The following is a 16,159-nucleotide window of genomic DNA, read 5'->3' as shown; positions in this document are numbered from 1 at the left end:
TCCAACACATACTCTATACGCGTGTGTGTTCAAAGACCCATATGCAGGCACACGTGCAAATGGGACACGCAGAGTCATGCACCTATGCTAATATGCACCTGCATCACACTCAGGTGCTGCACATACATACACAGGTATGAACATGTATACAACCCCACATACCTGTGTCCACATACACCCACCCATTTCCACAAACATGCACACACGCTCACAGCTGTATGTTCACTGAGGCTCCACCCTGCCCCCCAAATCCTCCCAGAGAGACAGAAGAGAAAATAAATAACCCTAATGAAATCGTTTTAAAAGAACAAAGCGCAGAGTTTGGGTGCATAAAAACGGTATTTAGAAAATGCAGCAATTCGCCAAATTGTTAAATTAATACAAAAGTGTTAAATAAAGTTTCCTGAATGTCAGATTGACACATTTGGTTATGAAAGGGCTGATCCTGAAAGAAAATTATTCTCTTGTGCACATTTCCCTGCTCCAGGGCTCGTATTTATTAGCTGTTTGCTGGATGTTGCCCGTTGGGGTCCCTTTGATCCAGGTGACTTGTGTATGTGATGTAAATCTCCTCTCTGCCCCGCTGTTCTGCCTGTCCCCAGAGTCTTCTACATGGGTTCCCTTTGGCAAAGGTGAGAGCTATTACTTCAGTTGTTGTTTAAAGGGGGGGGAGTTCATCAGGCTGGCATTTGGATGCACGGTGAATGGGAGTTGTGCTTCCAACCCCCCTAAATGCTTAGCCAGTGTGTCCAACCCCTACCCTGGGACTGCACCGAAAGCCAGGACATTCACCAGTAACATACAGTGCCATAGTGCCTGAGGATTGCAGGACATAGAACATGGCATGTAACATCAAGGACTGATCTCACCCTGGTACAGTGGGAAGACTGTTTATCTTATAGAGCTGGGCAGGGAATTTCTCATCAGCACTCTCCTCTGGTCTATCTACTTTCATTATTTATATGGCCCGCATTATCCCAGTATCAGAACACCTTAAACATTAATGAGCACCCCTGGAGGCAGGGGAGCACCATTATCCCTATTTTACAGACAGGAACTGAGTCAGAAATTAAGTGACTCACCCAAGGTCACACAGGAAGATTGAGGCAGAATGGGAAATGAACTCGGACTCCAAGTATAATGCCTTAGCTACAAGACCAACCTTCCTTTAGCTTCCAGGTGATCTTTCCAGTGATGAGAGGTAGGTTTGTTCTAAGCACAGAACCGTTCCAATCCAGTGACAATCTTCTCATGACGTTTCACACAAACATCTGGGTGATTTTGTGCCCCTCAAATCCAATCTCATCTGTGAAATTAAATCAAATGGCTGTTTTGTATCAGAAACATGCCAGAAGATGAATTCCCACCTTCACCTCTGGCTGGGCAAGGGCCTCCTCTTCCACTGGGAAAGGGGCCTCATGGGGAAGCACATAACTTGTGAAACGTGCCTTATTAGTGAGCTCCTAATGACATGGGAAAACCTCCCATTTGAGGTGACTTTGCTTCTCGCTGCAAACCTTCCATGTGTCTCTGTGGCTGGGTCAGTCCGGTTCTTTGGGGAAGTTCCCAACACATGAGAAAGGGCCAGCTTAACTCTTAAACTCAACTCGATGTAACAGGCAGGAAGCAGCAACCCAGCTACAGAGGCAAAGCATATTTCCCAGGCCCGATGTAGGCAGAGGACGTTATCTCACGCCTGCAAGGTCACAGGGAAATCACACTTTTTTTTTTTTTTTGCTATAAAATTCAGGCCAAACCCAGGAAGTTAACCAATGGGATCCCAGCAAGCACAAGAACTAAGCTACCATGTGTCAGATGATTGGCTGAGTTGCCTCTAATGTCGCTATCTCACCACTGACAAGATGTTCATAACAGTCCTGAAATTCCGTTGTAAGCTTCAAAGCTATCTCACTCCCACCCTCCCATGTTTCTCTCCTCTGTTTCTTCCAACGAAGCAGCCTTGTACACAAACAAACATGCAGGGGAGCATAAAGGAGTTTTTCTCTAGGATTTCAATACAACCATATTGTCCTCATTCACATATTCAGCTATATCATTCAGAGATCAAAAATCTAACACAGTAGTACCATGACTGAGACCATGCAAAAACACCACAATGAGCTAGTGACTAAAACTTCCCTTTCCTTCTTGGACTCGCTAATTGAATGGATTCAGGCATTTTTAATTTCCCCTTCACCATTGTATCTAGGCATCATGAACTCTTTGGCAATGTGTACAGCCCAGTTATGCCTGTAGTATTTGCTCTCTCTTTCACCTCTACCTCCATACACATAAGCCCCGTTTATTATACAAAGGTTTTTATTAAATAGCACCAATGAGATGACGACCTTATTCCCTTGGGCTGTGCTCTCATCCGACCACCTTAGCCAAGCAGAGTTGGGCCTAGTCAGTACTTGGATGGGAAGCCACCAAAATCTTAGTAGCTGCCAGAAGTGGTGTGGCAGTTTCAGCAGGTGATACCTTTCCTTCCAAATCAATGGTGCTGGAAACCTGATTCTTCTCTCAGGGGTGTAAATCAGGAGTGACTCCAGTAGAGATCAGTGTAATGTTATGAGAAGACAACTAGGGATACTTAGTTTGGGGCAAGAAGTAAAATCAAGATGGGTATTAAAGATTCCCATCTTTCTGGAAGATGCAAAGGTATTTTGCAAAGGTGTCAGACCCACCGTCCCAGTGCCCTCCTGGTTTGGGTTTGAGTTGCGCCAGTCTGCCTATGCAAATTTCTCCTGCACTTTCAGTGGGATACAGTAGCCTTCTGCACTGTGGTGTACTGGACTGTTGACAGTGAAATAGCAGCTGCTGACATGTTCCATCCCAGAGGTGGCTGCATTTCAGTGGCCGGTAACGCAATTTGGGCATGGAAACATGAGGCTGTGGTGGTAGAAAGCGCTCACTCCATAGGCTGGAAGTGCAGCATTGGGCATTGCTGACTGGAGGGCACGTTCCAAACCCAAACGGCAACAGCTGACACTCATCCAAACTGAAGGTGAGAGAATCCCAGCTCCTTAGCTCAACTCACGTCCTCCCCGCCCTCCCAACCCCCCGGCTCTCCTCTAACTACAGCCTGTTGAGGGGCCTTTCTTCAGCTTACCTCTCACCTGGTGTAGACTTCCCACTGCTGAGCTGCAGCAATCAGTCTCCCTGGGGCTCCGATGCACCCCAGGTCCCTGTCTTCAAAGGAGACAATGTAGCAGCTCACAGGAAGGACCCTGGGGTGCAGCAAAGCCCACCCCCACCATGGCATTGACATTTTGCATATCTAAAACCTTCCCCTTCCTTTCTAAAACCTCTCTGTGTGTGTGTGTGTGTGTTTGCGAGAGAGACAGAGAGGGTATGAAGATAGCACTTGATGCAAAGCTCTCTGGAATCTCTGGGAGCCTTTGGGTTGCCAACCCTCCAGGATTGTCCTGGAGTCTCCAAGAATTAAAGATGAATCTTTAATTAAAGACTATGTCACGTGATGAAACCTCCAGGAATACATCCAACCCAAATCAGCAACCCTACTTTCTACTGACTTCTGAGGGCTTTGGAGAAAGCTTTTCGTGCTCACATAAGTGAGGGAAGAATTGCTCAGCTTGGGCCAGGCATAATACAAGCAGGTATTGTGCAATCTGCCAACCCGGCTGCAGCATGGCCATTGTGCCTTCATCCTGGCCTGGAGTGCCCCTTGCTATTCTCCTTCCAGGGCTCTGTGGAGCACAGACCGTAGCTCCTGCTGAATTGCATGGTGGTTATTATTTGTGTGTGTGCACAAAATTGAGGCCCCATTCTATATGTGCTCCATGCTTGGAACCATCACTGCCTTCAGCAGGCAGAGCGGCTGGGCTGCTTAGCACTGCCCTCACCTGGAGCAGCCACTTCCTTGGCCCCAAGAGAGAAGGGCCAAATCCCTGAGCCCAGAAGATCTGCTGGAATTCTGACAGAGGCTTGACAGAAGTTTGAATTCTGACAGAAGTTTGTTTCCCTGGCTTGCTACAGAAATGCAGTCGGGCTGGAGTCATGGGGTTTAGCACGTTTGTTGTATAATATATGAACTTGTACCAGTTTTATAAGCCCCTCCTGACTCAAATCACATTGTAATTCTAAACAGCCCTAAACTCATTTAAATCCTAATAAAAACACTGCCCTGCATTTGCATTCGCTGCTCGCTGGTCCCTGTGGCTGCCGTGACAGCGGTTCCTGTGGAATTGATAATGCTTGGGACTTTGTGTACCGGAAACCATCTTTCAAACCCGAGGTAGGGATCTGAATTTAATGGAGCGACACAAAAATAGATGCAGGAAACGGGCCCCCAGACCAATTTGGGATGATGCACAGAGCAGTCAGGAGCAAATAGAGAAACAACCAGGAGGGCCAACTTCTTCCAAGCCCTCCCCCCATTCCCTAATGGATTACCTTTCTCCCCTCTATGGCCATAGGGCAGGGGGCGCAGGACTGGCTTCCTTGCTTCTGCAGCCCGGGTGCTCTGTATTGTTCACTCCAAGTGCAAAGTGAGTTTATTTTAGGGAGCACAGAAAGGATTTTTTATAAAGAGGCCAGAGATTGAGGAAGGGAGAAGCACAGCAAACATTTTTCATCACGGGCTGGTTAGAAGCTGAAATGGAGTGGAAGCTGCAGGAAACCCTGATTACTCAGTTTCGGCCATTCCCTCAGAGTCACCCCACACCATCTCCTCTGAAACTCCCAGCTCCCCCCACAAACCTGACAATGGTTGGGCTCACGCCTGGGCTGCTATCACCATGTACATTTCTTCTCTGAGCCAAACTAGTAGTGACATCATAACACAGTCATTTGCATCACATTGTTGCAAGACTCTTGCTGCACTGTGGCAGGCAATCACGTGGCTCCACAAGCTTATGCTGATGCAGGTCCCTGCAGAGATCCGCTGATGCTTTCACAGCCATGAAAATTCTGCTTGCAGCGTATGATACAACCCTCTCAAAATCAGGAGACGGGCTAGCTGGAGAGGCAGGCTAGAACAGGGTTCTCTGCTCATTGCTGGGGCACCCCTCATGGCTGTATTTGGGGAAGCAACTCTTGTCTGATCTAGCACCCGCTTCCATCATTCGCTCACGCAGTGGCCTGTGTCTCTCTTCAACTTGGGATGCTCCCTCTCTTCGCAACTCAGCCCTCACCATATACTTCCCCCTTCCTGGGGTACCAAAGTCCCTCCAGATCAGCTATCCTTTTGGTGTGTCCTACAATCCTGTGCCACTTCCCAGGGACTGGTAGGAGAACCCAACTCAGCTGGTACTGCAGGTTCCAGCCCAGGGACCCTACAGTCAGCAGCCCAGATCTACATAATCTCTAACCTCACCACTCATTCCCTGGGCTGCTTCCTATTCCACTCCCACAGGCTTTTTCTCCATGCTTCTGGGTAAACCCTTTCATCAGGGCCCAAGAGCAACTGCTGACTTCCCTACTGCAGCCCCTCTCTGCTGCAAACCTCCTGGCTTTATCCCTTAGCCAGCATCTCCCCCAGCACCTTCCCCATCTTTATCAGCCACTAGTCGCTTTCAATCAAGCCCACTCTCCACAGGTGCAGTCTCTGAGGTTAACTGGCTCTAGCTGTGCCACCTTAACCCTTTCAGGGCTGGTGTGGGGCAAACACCCCATCACAGGAACTAAGTGCAGGACTGGGAGCTGGAGGTGACTTCTATTCCTGGCTCTGGTACTGATGCCCTATGTAGCCCTGGGCAAATCTCTTAACCTCTCTGTGTCTCTGTTCCCCCTCTTTAAAATGGGGGTCTGATGAAGTGAGCTGTAGCTCACGAACGCTTATGCGCTAAATGTGTTAGTCTCTAAGGTGCCACAAATACTCCTGTTCTTTTTGCGGATACAGACTAACACGGCTGCTACTCGGAAACCTGAAAAATAATCATTGTACTCATCTCAGACAAGGGCTGGGAGGGTATTGTTAATGCCTGTACAGCCTCTTATTTGGTACATGTTAAATGCCGTAATGATGGGACAGAATCAAAACAACCCTTGACAGCTGGAGAAAGTTGGCACAAACTCTTATCTCTACACTAGAACAACCCAAAACCCTGAATCCAAACACCCTTGAACTTAGGGAAAATTTGCATCCGGCTGTGAACTGTGAGGCTGGGGCCCCTCTCTGTCATCACAGCTGGGCAGAGCTTCCAGATTTACCTGCTTGGAGGTTTCATTACAAACTCCAAAATCATCCAACCTGGTGCTTTGGGCTGAGGTTTGGGGGTGGTTCAAAATTAAATCTCAGAAGCAAAACTCTAGGGATAGAATGAGCTGAAATCATAGCTCTCGTGGCTACCCTACAGCACCTGGACTCGGGAGTGGCAATCCCCTGACAAGATCAGCTCACAGCACCCTGATGCTAAATGGGCATCAGGACAGTAGCACAGAGCCATGACATGAACAGCCAGGTAGCAACACCATGAAACGCTTGGGCACTCAGGGCCTGACTTCTGAAAGTACTCAGTACCCAGCAGCTCCCGCTGAGAACAGCGGAGACTTCTTCCTCTTGGACCCCCTGAGAACAATGAGGAGCCCTTCTCCCCCAGGAGAACAAAGGAAGCTTCTGAGTTCTGAGCCCCTTTGAAACCAGGTCCCTTCACTGAGGAGTCCAAATGGGAGCAGAGCTCTTTGGAAACCCTGGCTCTGACTGCAGATGCTGAGCCCTCCTGGATTTCTGGCCTTCAGCCCCTCTGTGCCCGGGTTCCCATAACCGCCTTGTCTCCGCCGGCTATAGGAGCTGCAATCCCAGCTACAGCCCACAGCAATGCAGCACTCATTGGGCCAAATCCCCCCCCCCCACGATGGCACCCCCTTAGGAGCCCAAGGTTGCACTTGGCCTGTGGCGTCGCCCCTCACACCATAGCACTGTGTTCTACACCCCCTAAAGCCGGCCTGCACTGTGCCTTGAGATTTGGGGGTTCTCACTTCAAAGGCTCCTGCTGGCCAAGGGAGATGACAGCTGCAGCCAGCGCTAACAAGATGAAGCCACTGCGGTCCCTTTCTCCAGGTCTCTTTGGTACCCATGTGTTTACTGCAGACAGCAGCCCAAGGAAGGAGCAGTGGCCATGGGCCTTCCTCTCCGAACCTGTTCCTGGGCACTGTCAGCACACATGGCTCCCCATGAGCCCCTCTGTCTTCAGCTTCTCTTAACAAGCAGCTGTCAGCTCGGATTTAGTTGTTCGGGGGAAGCAGAGAGCAAGAGAAGTCTCCACAGGCTGCTCCAGCCTCTCCGAATTCCCCCAGCTACAACTTCTTACCAAGCCAGCGCTCGCTCCCTCCTTGGCTCTCCCTTCCCCGCCTTGCTGGCTTCTTCGCCCCCTCTCCTGAGTCTATTTCTCTTTCCCTCAGCCATTGTTCCTCTGCTGGGTGCACAGTCTCTCCCCCTGGCGTGGATTTTGCAGTCAAGACTCATGCATCTCATCTCCCATCCCTGTCTCCTTTCCATCCTCCCCTCCCCTCCCCTCCCCTCCCTCCCTCTAGTCTCCCTCTCCCCCTTTGTCTGCCCGCATCCTTCTCTCCCCCCACCACCAAAGCTGTGTGTGTCTGTATTGTCTGAGATGACACTAAAAAGCTCCCATGAAACAATGAGATTATGAGCTATGCCTTCATGGCGATAGAATTACTAATTATTACTGAAATAAATGGGAATATCAATGATAAAAGTCAATATTATTGTCTTCTTTGTTCCTGTTTGTTTTATTTGTAGATGAAAAGAACACTCTGCCTGTCTCCCCAGGATGTGGCTGTGAGCTGGAACAGTTCCTATTGGCAGGAGCACGCAGAGCCAGGCTGGGATAAGAAATCATATTACACACATGCTTGCAAAGGGCTCTTTAAATCAACTGCTCTACCAAACACCATTGTCTTTGATTAATTCATAAAATGCCAGCCACCTCCTTTCCCCCACTCCAGCACACGGAGGGGGGCAGGCTGAATCATGGGATGTGCTGTGGTACTGAAAAGGCTCCCTGATTTGGGTGTTTAACTCTCCCTGCCTTCCTCAGAAAGGTGATGCTGTGGCTAGACCCAGAGGCTGCGAGTCAGAGGACTGGGGGTCTATTCCAATGACTCACTGTGTGACCCTGGGACGGTCCCTTAAAGCATGGGTGTGGTCAGTAAAGTGACTGTAAAGACAGCACTTTCTCATTCAGCATTCTGCTCCCTTCATGTCACAGTTGCTGAATTTAGTGACAAAAGTAGTTGTTTCTATTCCAATTCACCCTGTGGCATCAGTACAGCTAAGAAAGAGTGAACTCAATTCTAATTCTGGCTCCCTTAGCACCAAGGGAATAGCTCCAACAGAAGACCATTTCCCCTGGGGTGTACACAGTGGCTCATCTCAGTGGTGTCCTACCTACCCTTCTCACCCACCTCTGGTGGCAGCGGTGCTGATGCTTGAGGCAGACAACTCCGAATCTGGAGTGAGTCTGCAGTGTTGTCAGCCTGAAAACCCAGCCTTGTACCTGTAGAGTGAGCAATGAATGGGAACCCCCCAGATGCCATTTCTAGCAGCATGTTTCAGTGGAGACAGGACCCTCAGATTTCCGGGCCCATCTACGCTAACTTAGCATGGCTCCTTCCCAAGCTTTCGGGTATTGATGTTATGACGGGACTGCTCTCTACCATGGTGACAGCACCACTGCAATCAAACCCCACACTCCTACCCATGGCAGAGAATCATGCTAACACTTCCTTGTTACTCTTCTAGATCTGGCCTCCTCTGCCTCAGCTTCCCCTCACCTATCACACACGGATAATGACAGCTACCCACTTCTGCCAAGTGCTTTGAGAGCCTCGGCTGAAAAGTGCTGTAGAAATACACAGCACTGACTGAGGTGACATCTGGAGGCGTGGCCTGCCATTTCAGGGGCTGCCATTCCGTTTGAGGGGGTGGGAATGCAGGGAGCACACCATCACAGCCGTGGCCCAAAAGCTATTAACAGGGCACCCAGGAACACAGGGGATCTGCAAGCAGTTGGTCTCCAATTAAATGTCAAGTGTTTCCTCATAGTAAAACAGCTCTTGGCTCTTAGTAATGTAAGCTCTGTGTCCTGCACATCTCCCCTCTGTGCGTCCCCATCACACACACTGTGCTACACAACTGGACAATGCCAGTGCAGACCCTAGTGCACTCGTGGGATGGGATCCCCATCACCAGTGCACTACCAGCGCAGATCCTAGTGCACTCAGATGGTAAAATATCCTTTGCATAGCTAGACTCCCTCCCCCTCCAGCCACACCACAATCGAGATTCCCAGACACCGTGGAGCGTGTTGGCACCAACTGCTCCCCTCCCCATTTACATTATTTTAATATGGTAACTTCTCTCCTAACCGGTACAACTCTTCCCCCCCCCCCCCCCAACAGCTCCTCTCTGTGTTAACAAGGACAAATGTTTCTGCTGCTTCTCTCCAAATGCAATGAAATCCAGAGAATTGGAAAAAGCCTTGCAGGAGTAATTATGCCAGTTTTTAAAAAAAGGAGCAGCATGTCCTGAATATTTCATGGAAGGTAATTTTTTAAAAGCTTTTTTAAAATCCTTTTTTCCCCTTTGTGCATGTCAGGGTGTAATTAACCATAAAGTATCAGAGCGTAAACCAAAAGGACTAAACTGCAGCGCAGCCCTGTCTCGCACACTCCCTTTTCCACTCTGGTTTTTCCCCTCGTTTAACACTAATGTGACATTCTGAGCTGCGTATACAAGATACCATCTCCCGTTCAGAGTCGGGAAGTCGCTGTCCGATGGTTGGAAAAACCTCCAGCGGCTTCTAGCCTATTTTTAACCCACATTCCCCTTAGTCATGGATGCCTGAGATTTAATGTCTCCCACCACACCAACCTGTTGGGGAAGAGCAGTGCAGGTGCTGCATGGTTTGGGGCACCGGTGGCGGGCACTGGGAGCCTGCTAGTCCTTTAGCTGTCTGGGCTGGGAGAGGGAATAAGAGGGGTTAAGGTGGGTTTTTGCAAAATCTTCTCCTCCTTTCTCCTGTCCCTCTCTCCCTCAACCTTCTCCTCTCTCCAGCCGTTGCCCCCTGCATGCCCCCCTCCACCAGTGCAGGGAGCAGCGGATGGACAGGCATCACAGACCCTGTCCCTCAGGGCGTTGGGGAGCAGTGGAAGGAGAAGGGAGAAGCTGCTCCCCTTTGAGACCTGGCTGCAGCAGCTCTGTGGGCAGCTGTCCATGTGCAGAGCAGTCAGTGGCATGGCAGGATGGCTGGATATGCTCCCCGAAACTAGCTCCAAAGCAAGATGCCTGGCAAAACAGAGGAAGGGGGGCCTAAGAGGTTTGCCCCTCCTTTTACTTTGCATCAATTGCACTGTTCTCTGGCAGTCTCTCTGCTGGATCCTGACCTCGAGTGCTCTGGGGTTCTCCATGCAGAGCAGGGTACTGAGCCCCAGGGTGTAGGGGGTCCAGCAGAGAGGATGTAGGAGATGCAGGGCTCTGATTTCCAACTCCACCTCTGGAGAGGGGCAAGTGATCATGTCCTTTAGACAGAGGAGCTGCTGCTCAGGGCCAAAGAGAGGTGCAGGCTGCTCAATGAGCAAGGGGAGAAGTGTGGTGTGGAAGGGTGACAGGCTGGGGGAGAGGCTTGTGAGTGGAGGGAGAGCACTGGGAGAACAGCTGGAGTCAGGGAACTTCAGGGATATTCCCTAATTAAGAACAGTGCAAGGGGTCCATCCCCCCCCCCCCCCGCCCTGAACAGCCATTCCTGTGCCCGGGGAACGGACCCAAAGTCCATCATAGTCACTGGACCCCCCCACACACACACACCAATTTCACCAGGCTTTGGATCAGGCCCCCTGTGCTCTCAGGAGTACAGGAGGCTCAGGGAGGAGGCCCAGCTGTTGCCTGCCTTCCATCCCTGGCCCCCACAGTGGGGCCAGTGCACTAAGGAGATGAACCTGTTTCATCTGGCACAGGAGACAGCCCAGGTGGAGAGCATGACAGCCCTGCATGGGGTGCTCTTCACACACATAATGACAGTCTCTGCCCCAAAGCTCACAGACTAACCTCCCCTTGCCCTTCCCATGTGGGGCGGCTCAGCGGTGCACCTATAAGCCACAACCTACTCCTCAAATAACAGCATGTTGTTCTGCAGTCATGGCCCTGTGCATTGCAGCTGATGGTGGTGCCTAGTGTTAGGGGATTTTAGAATAATGCTTATTAGCATGCATCGTTTGGGCTTCCAAAGTGTCACACATGCAAAGCTCTCAAGCCGTTTACCAGAAGCTCCACAACATCCCACTCTGGGCAGGTTGTATTATGATCCTCATGGCACAGCTGGGGAAACCGAGGCACGGAGCGGTTCAGTGCCAATGAGCCAAGTCCTCAGCTGGTGTAAATCAGCCAAGTTCCAAGGATCTGACCCACCATTTTCAAACTTGGGTGCCCTCATATGGGTGTTTACACACCTCTGTAGGCACCAGATAGAAACATCCCAATTCTCAGAGCCCTGGATATGAACTGGTACCTTAGGCACCTCCCTTTAAGCACCCATTTTAGCCTAAATGGTTCTGTCACAGAGCGAGTTCCTGGGAAGAGAAGGTTCTGGCACCCACTAGGCCAAGCCAGAGCTCAGACCTGGAACTCCAGACTGAGACGCCCGTCCCCACTTCGCGCCTGGGGCCGGGGGGTGGGGGGACGGGAGGGGGCCCTCAGGAGCTGGCATTCCTGTTCAGTAGCATTAACACAGCTGCATTTTTTCAGAGCAGCACATTTCTCAGTTGTCCTGAAACTCCAGCACCAGGCAGGGTCACCCAGGGCATCTGGCTCAAAACATCCCATGGCAGCGGATGCCAACCCCTCTGGATCCAGCCCCCATTCATGGGTTGGGGTCGGGGGGGTGTCTTTGAACAGTGCTACTAATCCTGTTAGCTCCCAGACACCTGAGCAGTACTGGGTCTTTTGTTAGCACTCACCTTCATGCTGAGGGACAGCCGTTGCATACACAATGTGACTATCAGATTGTGCGACCTGTCTCTCTCACCTGCCTATTAGCATTTTGCACTATTAATATTTCGTTTTGCTAATGTGATACCAAAAAAAGGTCTCATGTTCATGCCTGGTGCTGATTTGACCTAGAAAGTGGCATGGGACAGAGAAAAGTAACAGGCAAGAAATTCAAGCTAGGTTTCTTTCTGGGATATTGGGGAGAGTGTGGGGAGATATGTCTCATAGTGGGGAAGGATGAAATGAGAGAGGGGAAAGGGAGGCAGTATGGCTGAGTGCATTGGGTACTAGACTGGGCCTCCGGCTGAGTGACCTCAACTGAGGGCCTATCTTCACTCACCGCAGAGCTAACTTCTCCCAAGTTAGCCTAGCTTCAGGGAGAGTGGCCACCCCATGACATCACCCTCAAGTACACAGAGCTGGCGGGTTGTGCTTACCAGAGCTTTACCTCTGTCCCCTCTCAGGCCAGCCAGCTGGAGTGACAGCACCGCCTGCCCCGAGTTCAGGGCTTTGTGTGGGGGTGGGAGTCGGGCAAGGCCAGAGTCACTGCCTCTCCCATCCTTTGTCCGTCTTGTCTCATGGAACGGAAGCCCTGGAGGGAAGGGACTGCCTCTCGTTACAGGGCATAACAGAGGGTCCCTCAGCTTCGTTGGCACCACTGTGATATGAACAATAATAAATGGAGGAGGAGAGTATAACAGCTAAGGAAATTGCCTGTTCTCCTCAAACCACGCCCTCCCCCATGAAGCTGGGCTGAGCCTATTGCTGCCTCTCCCTCTCTGCTTTCTTGTCTCCGCTTTCCTTCCTTCCTGCCCTCTCCCACCCACGTGCTCCATAACATTTGGGCCATTTCCTCACAGCCCTCAGCGCTTCTATTAACAGAAACTGTGAAGGGAGGTTACAGCAGCTCTCTCCTCTGTCACATTCTCTCCTTCCCTCCTCTCTTTCACCTGGCTCTCGCCTCATTTCTCTTCCCCCAGCCCCTCCAACCATATCATTTCTTAAAGTCCAGAAGGCAGCAACTCCCTAGTCCCACACTTTGCCCCCTCTCCGGGCGAACTCTCCCCCACCTCTGTCCTCTGGACCAGTTCCCCCTCGACTTGGATAGGGGTGGCTAGCACCCTGAGGGGACTGCTGGGCTCGGGCTGGTGTCTCCTGCCAGGCATGGAGATTGGGTTTGCTCTCATTGATTTTCCTCTCGGAGCGAGCAGACTGTTCAGCAAAATGAAGTTATTGGTGGATGGAATGTTTTCTCCGCCTGACAACTTTTATTGTTTTCTCTCAAACAAAGTGCTGACCTGCACAATGGTGTGCAATCCCTGGATAGACATGTTTCTGTAAAGGAGCTGGCGCTCCCCCTCCCTCGCCTCTGATCCTGGTGCTGTATCATGCCAAGATCTCTAACTCATCCCTTTCTTTCTTGCTTCTATTCCTCTTCCACATCCCTTTCTCTTCCCCCCGGTCCTCTCCCCCTCCCTCCGTGGACTGGTTCTCCCATTGCTGACATTCCCAGAGCCCCTTTGGGAGCTGCTGGTACCCTGCTGTAGTCAGAATGGGGCCCTGAGAGGGTAGGGTGGGAGGGCTTAGCTGGAGCAGAAGGGGATGGAAGTGGACGGGGAGCTGATGGGCAGGGATACATGGCAGCTGCACCTCCATGTGGAAAGCAGAGGGGATTCCTAGTGCTGGCTAGAGATAGGCAGCAGGGTACTGCAGCCTCTTCTCTGATCAAGGTCCACCCTCCGTTCCGGCCATATGCTGACACTGGCGGCAGCAGCCTGGCAAGGCGCTATGCCCTCTGCCCCACAGTCATGAAATATGGCTCTTCAGGAATCTCCTGCTGGGCAGCAAGTGGAGGGTGGGGAAGCCAGTGCCAGCTTCCACTTGTCACTACAGCAAAGTGGAAACGGAAAGACTGTGTTCCACTGAATCTCAGGAGAGAGGAGACTGAAGAACAGGGATGAAGGGGCACCAGGATGGGAGCAAGGAGACTATTCCTGGCTCTGCTCCTGACTTGCTGGGCAAGTCATTGCCTGGCTCCCGTGCTTCACTTTCCCTATCTCTCCCATGGGGATATCACTCACCTCACTGGGCACTGTGAAGGGATTACTACATTGATGCTTGTAAAGCCCTTTGAAACCCTCGTTCTCGTTTGACATTTGAGGGCCAGATAGTCAGCTGGTGTGAACCAGTGTAGTCCCACTAAGTTAGCACAGCTGAGCTAATTCACACCAGCCAAGGATATGGCTCTGAGATCCCATGCCCAGACACCTCTCCTCCCATTGGAGGAGGAAAAGATGTTCAAAAAGCTGCCACGTTAGGATAGGGAGGGAACACGGCATGGCGCCGCTGCTGTGTCCTACCTGTAGGCAGCTCTGACAGAGGTGTGAGGAGTGAATTTAACATGAGCCTTGGGGATGGAGAGGGGGGCACGCACCCCTTAATCGCTCAGCTGAGCTGTAGCAGTAAGAGGCTGGGGGGACGTTTGTGATCAAACATACGCCTCTGAGCAAAGAGGATGAATGTTTGTGCATGTGTCACTCTGCATTCAGGTTTGTATGTCAGTCCATGTGCATGTGAGAGAAGCGTGAAGGGCAGCAGCCTGTATACCTCTGTGGTCTCTAGGGATGAATTCCAGAAGTGTTTGGTAACAGATTAGGAGTGTGGCTGTGGTATCACCTGCCACATTAACTGCATGAAACTTGATTGCTGATAGAGCTGTTCAGACAACATGGAAGAGGCCAATTCACCCCCAGGCAGAGCTTGGACGGATGGGAACCATTAGGTTGCCAACTGTCAGCATTCAAAAAGCATGAGCCAGGTCCCCCAAATCATGAGGTTTAAAGAAAGCAGACACTTTGCCTTCTGGGTCCGGAGCCTTTCGGGTGAGCTCAGTTCATGTTTACAGGCTTTAAATATCCACCATACCACAAGGGCTGGAAACTTCCTTTTCTTAAATAACAAAAGCTGCGATTCTCTTGTAACCCCATGAATCCAGGAGCTGGGGCTTTATGAAAAACATCAAATATCAGGTGGCTTGTGCTAACACTGCAGGACCTGGCAACACTGCGGGGCAGAATACAAGGTGACATGTATGTGCAGAGAGGACAGAGGGGCAGGGGCTGTCTTTTTGTTCTGTTTGTGTACAGTGCCTAGCACAATGGGGTGCTGGGCTAGGACTGTGGCTTTTATGGGCCCCTACAATACAAATAAATAATTAATAATAATAATAAAAAGAAAGGTCCCTGTAAATCATGCCCTGGTTCAAAGAAGAGATATATGTATTTTCTAGCATTTATTTAAAAAAAACACTACTGAACTAATAATCGCCCAGCCTGCTTCCTGTTGCCCCTGCCCACCCCCCGCATGCTCCCTCCCCACGCTGGCTTGGGTAGAGGAGGGAGAAAGAGCAGGTGTAAATGCCCAGGACCCAAATTCAGACCCCCCCCACTACAAGGCAGCACCTTGCACTGCCTCTCTAAGCCACAGGCCTAGCCCAGAAGGGCCCTGCCTTCAACGCTGCTGCTGCCATTCTGGAATTTGAGAGCTGCCTTTGAGAACAGCCCTTCCTTCAGTGAACAGTCATGAACTTAAATATGCCTTGGAGAAGTGCTGCCACTCCCCCTGAGGTCAATGAAGTTCCACCTAGGGCCTAATTGTATGACTGGGACTGAAGATATGAAAGTTGCCTAGTGCTAGGCAACCAGGGGCAATATCCAGTGTATCTCCTCTTCAGGAGCAGTTAAGAGGAATCTAGTCATACTATATGGAGTATATTAATTTGCTTCATACAGCAGAGTTGAAAACTGCCAAATATTTTTCTTGAAATCTCTCTTGACAAATAATTGTTTTGTTCCCTCCCCTCAATAAAAAACTGAAACCGAAAAACTTGTTTTTGAAAACCATTTTTGGTAAACATTGTCAGTGTTTAGTAAAAAGAGTGTTCTGTATTAGACAAACAAACAAACAAACAAACAAAAAGATATAAAACCCCCAAACATAGAACCAACATGTTGTTGGTGTTCATTTTTTTCATAGAACAATTGGAAAATTTTGGCCAAAATGGAAATTTTCCATTTTAGTAAAACAAACCAATATTTCTTTGTTCGAAAAAGTGCTTTGACCCCCCCCCCAAAATCTTGACCAGTTCTACTAGGCTCCATGCAGAACTGTCAGCCCACATTCACCCCAACC

The 16,159-nt window shown here is 50.3% G+C and overlaps 1 protein-coding gene across 4 annotated transcripts in view; it reads right to left on the bottom strand.

Annotated features, from left to right (window-relative positions):
- The window catches only part of LINGO1 (leucine rich repeat and Ig domain containing 1), a 447,785-nt gene that overhangs the window by 134,640 nt on the left and 296,986 nt on the right, over positions 1 to 16,159 (bottom strand). The window contains exon 6 of one of the 4 annotated variants that reach the window (XM_074966038.1): positions 1,163 to 1,306. The exons of the other annotated variants lie outside the window; for them this stretch is intronic. The gene's annotated coding sequence lies outside the window, so the exon portion shown is untranslated. The remainder of the gene's footprint in view (positions 1 to 1,162; positions 1,307 to 16,159) is intronic. 4 annotated transcript variants of the gene reach the window in all.

Source organism: Natator depressus, chromosome 10 (genome assembly GCF_965152275.1).
Source record: "Natator depressus isolate rNatDep1 chromosome 10, rNatDep2.hap1, whole genome shotgun sequence".
Lineage (NCBI taxonomy): Eukaryota > Metazoa > Chordata > Testudines > Cheloniidae > Natator > Natator depressus.
Note: the sequence above shows the minus strand (reverse complement) of the source record. Positions and strands in the feature narration are given on the sequence as shown.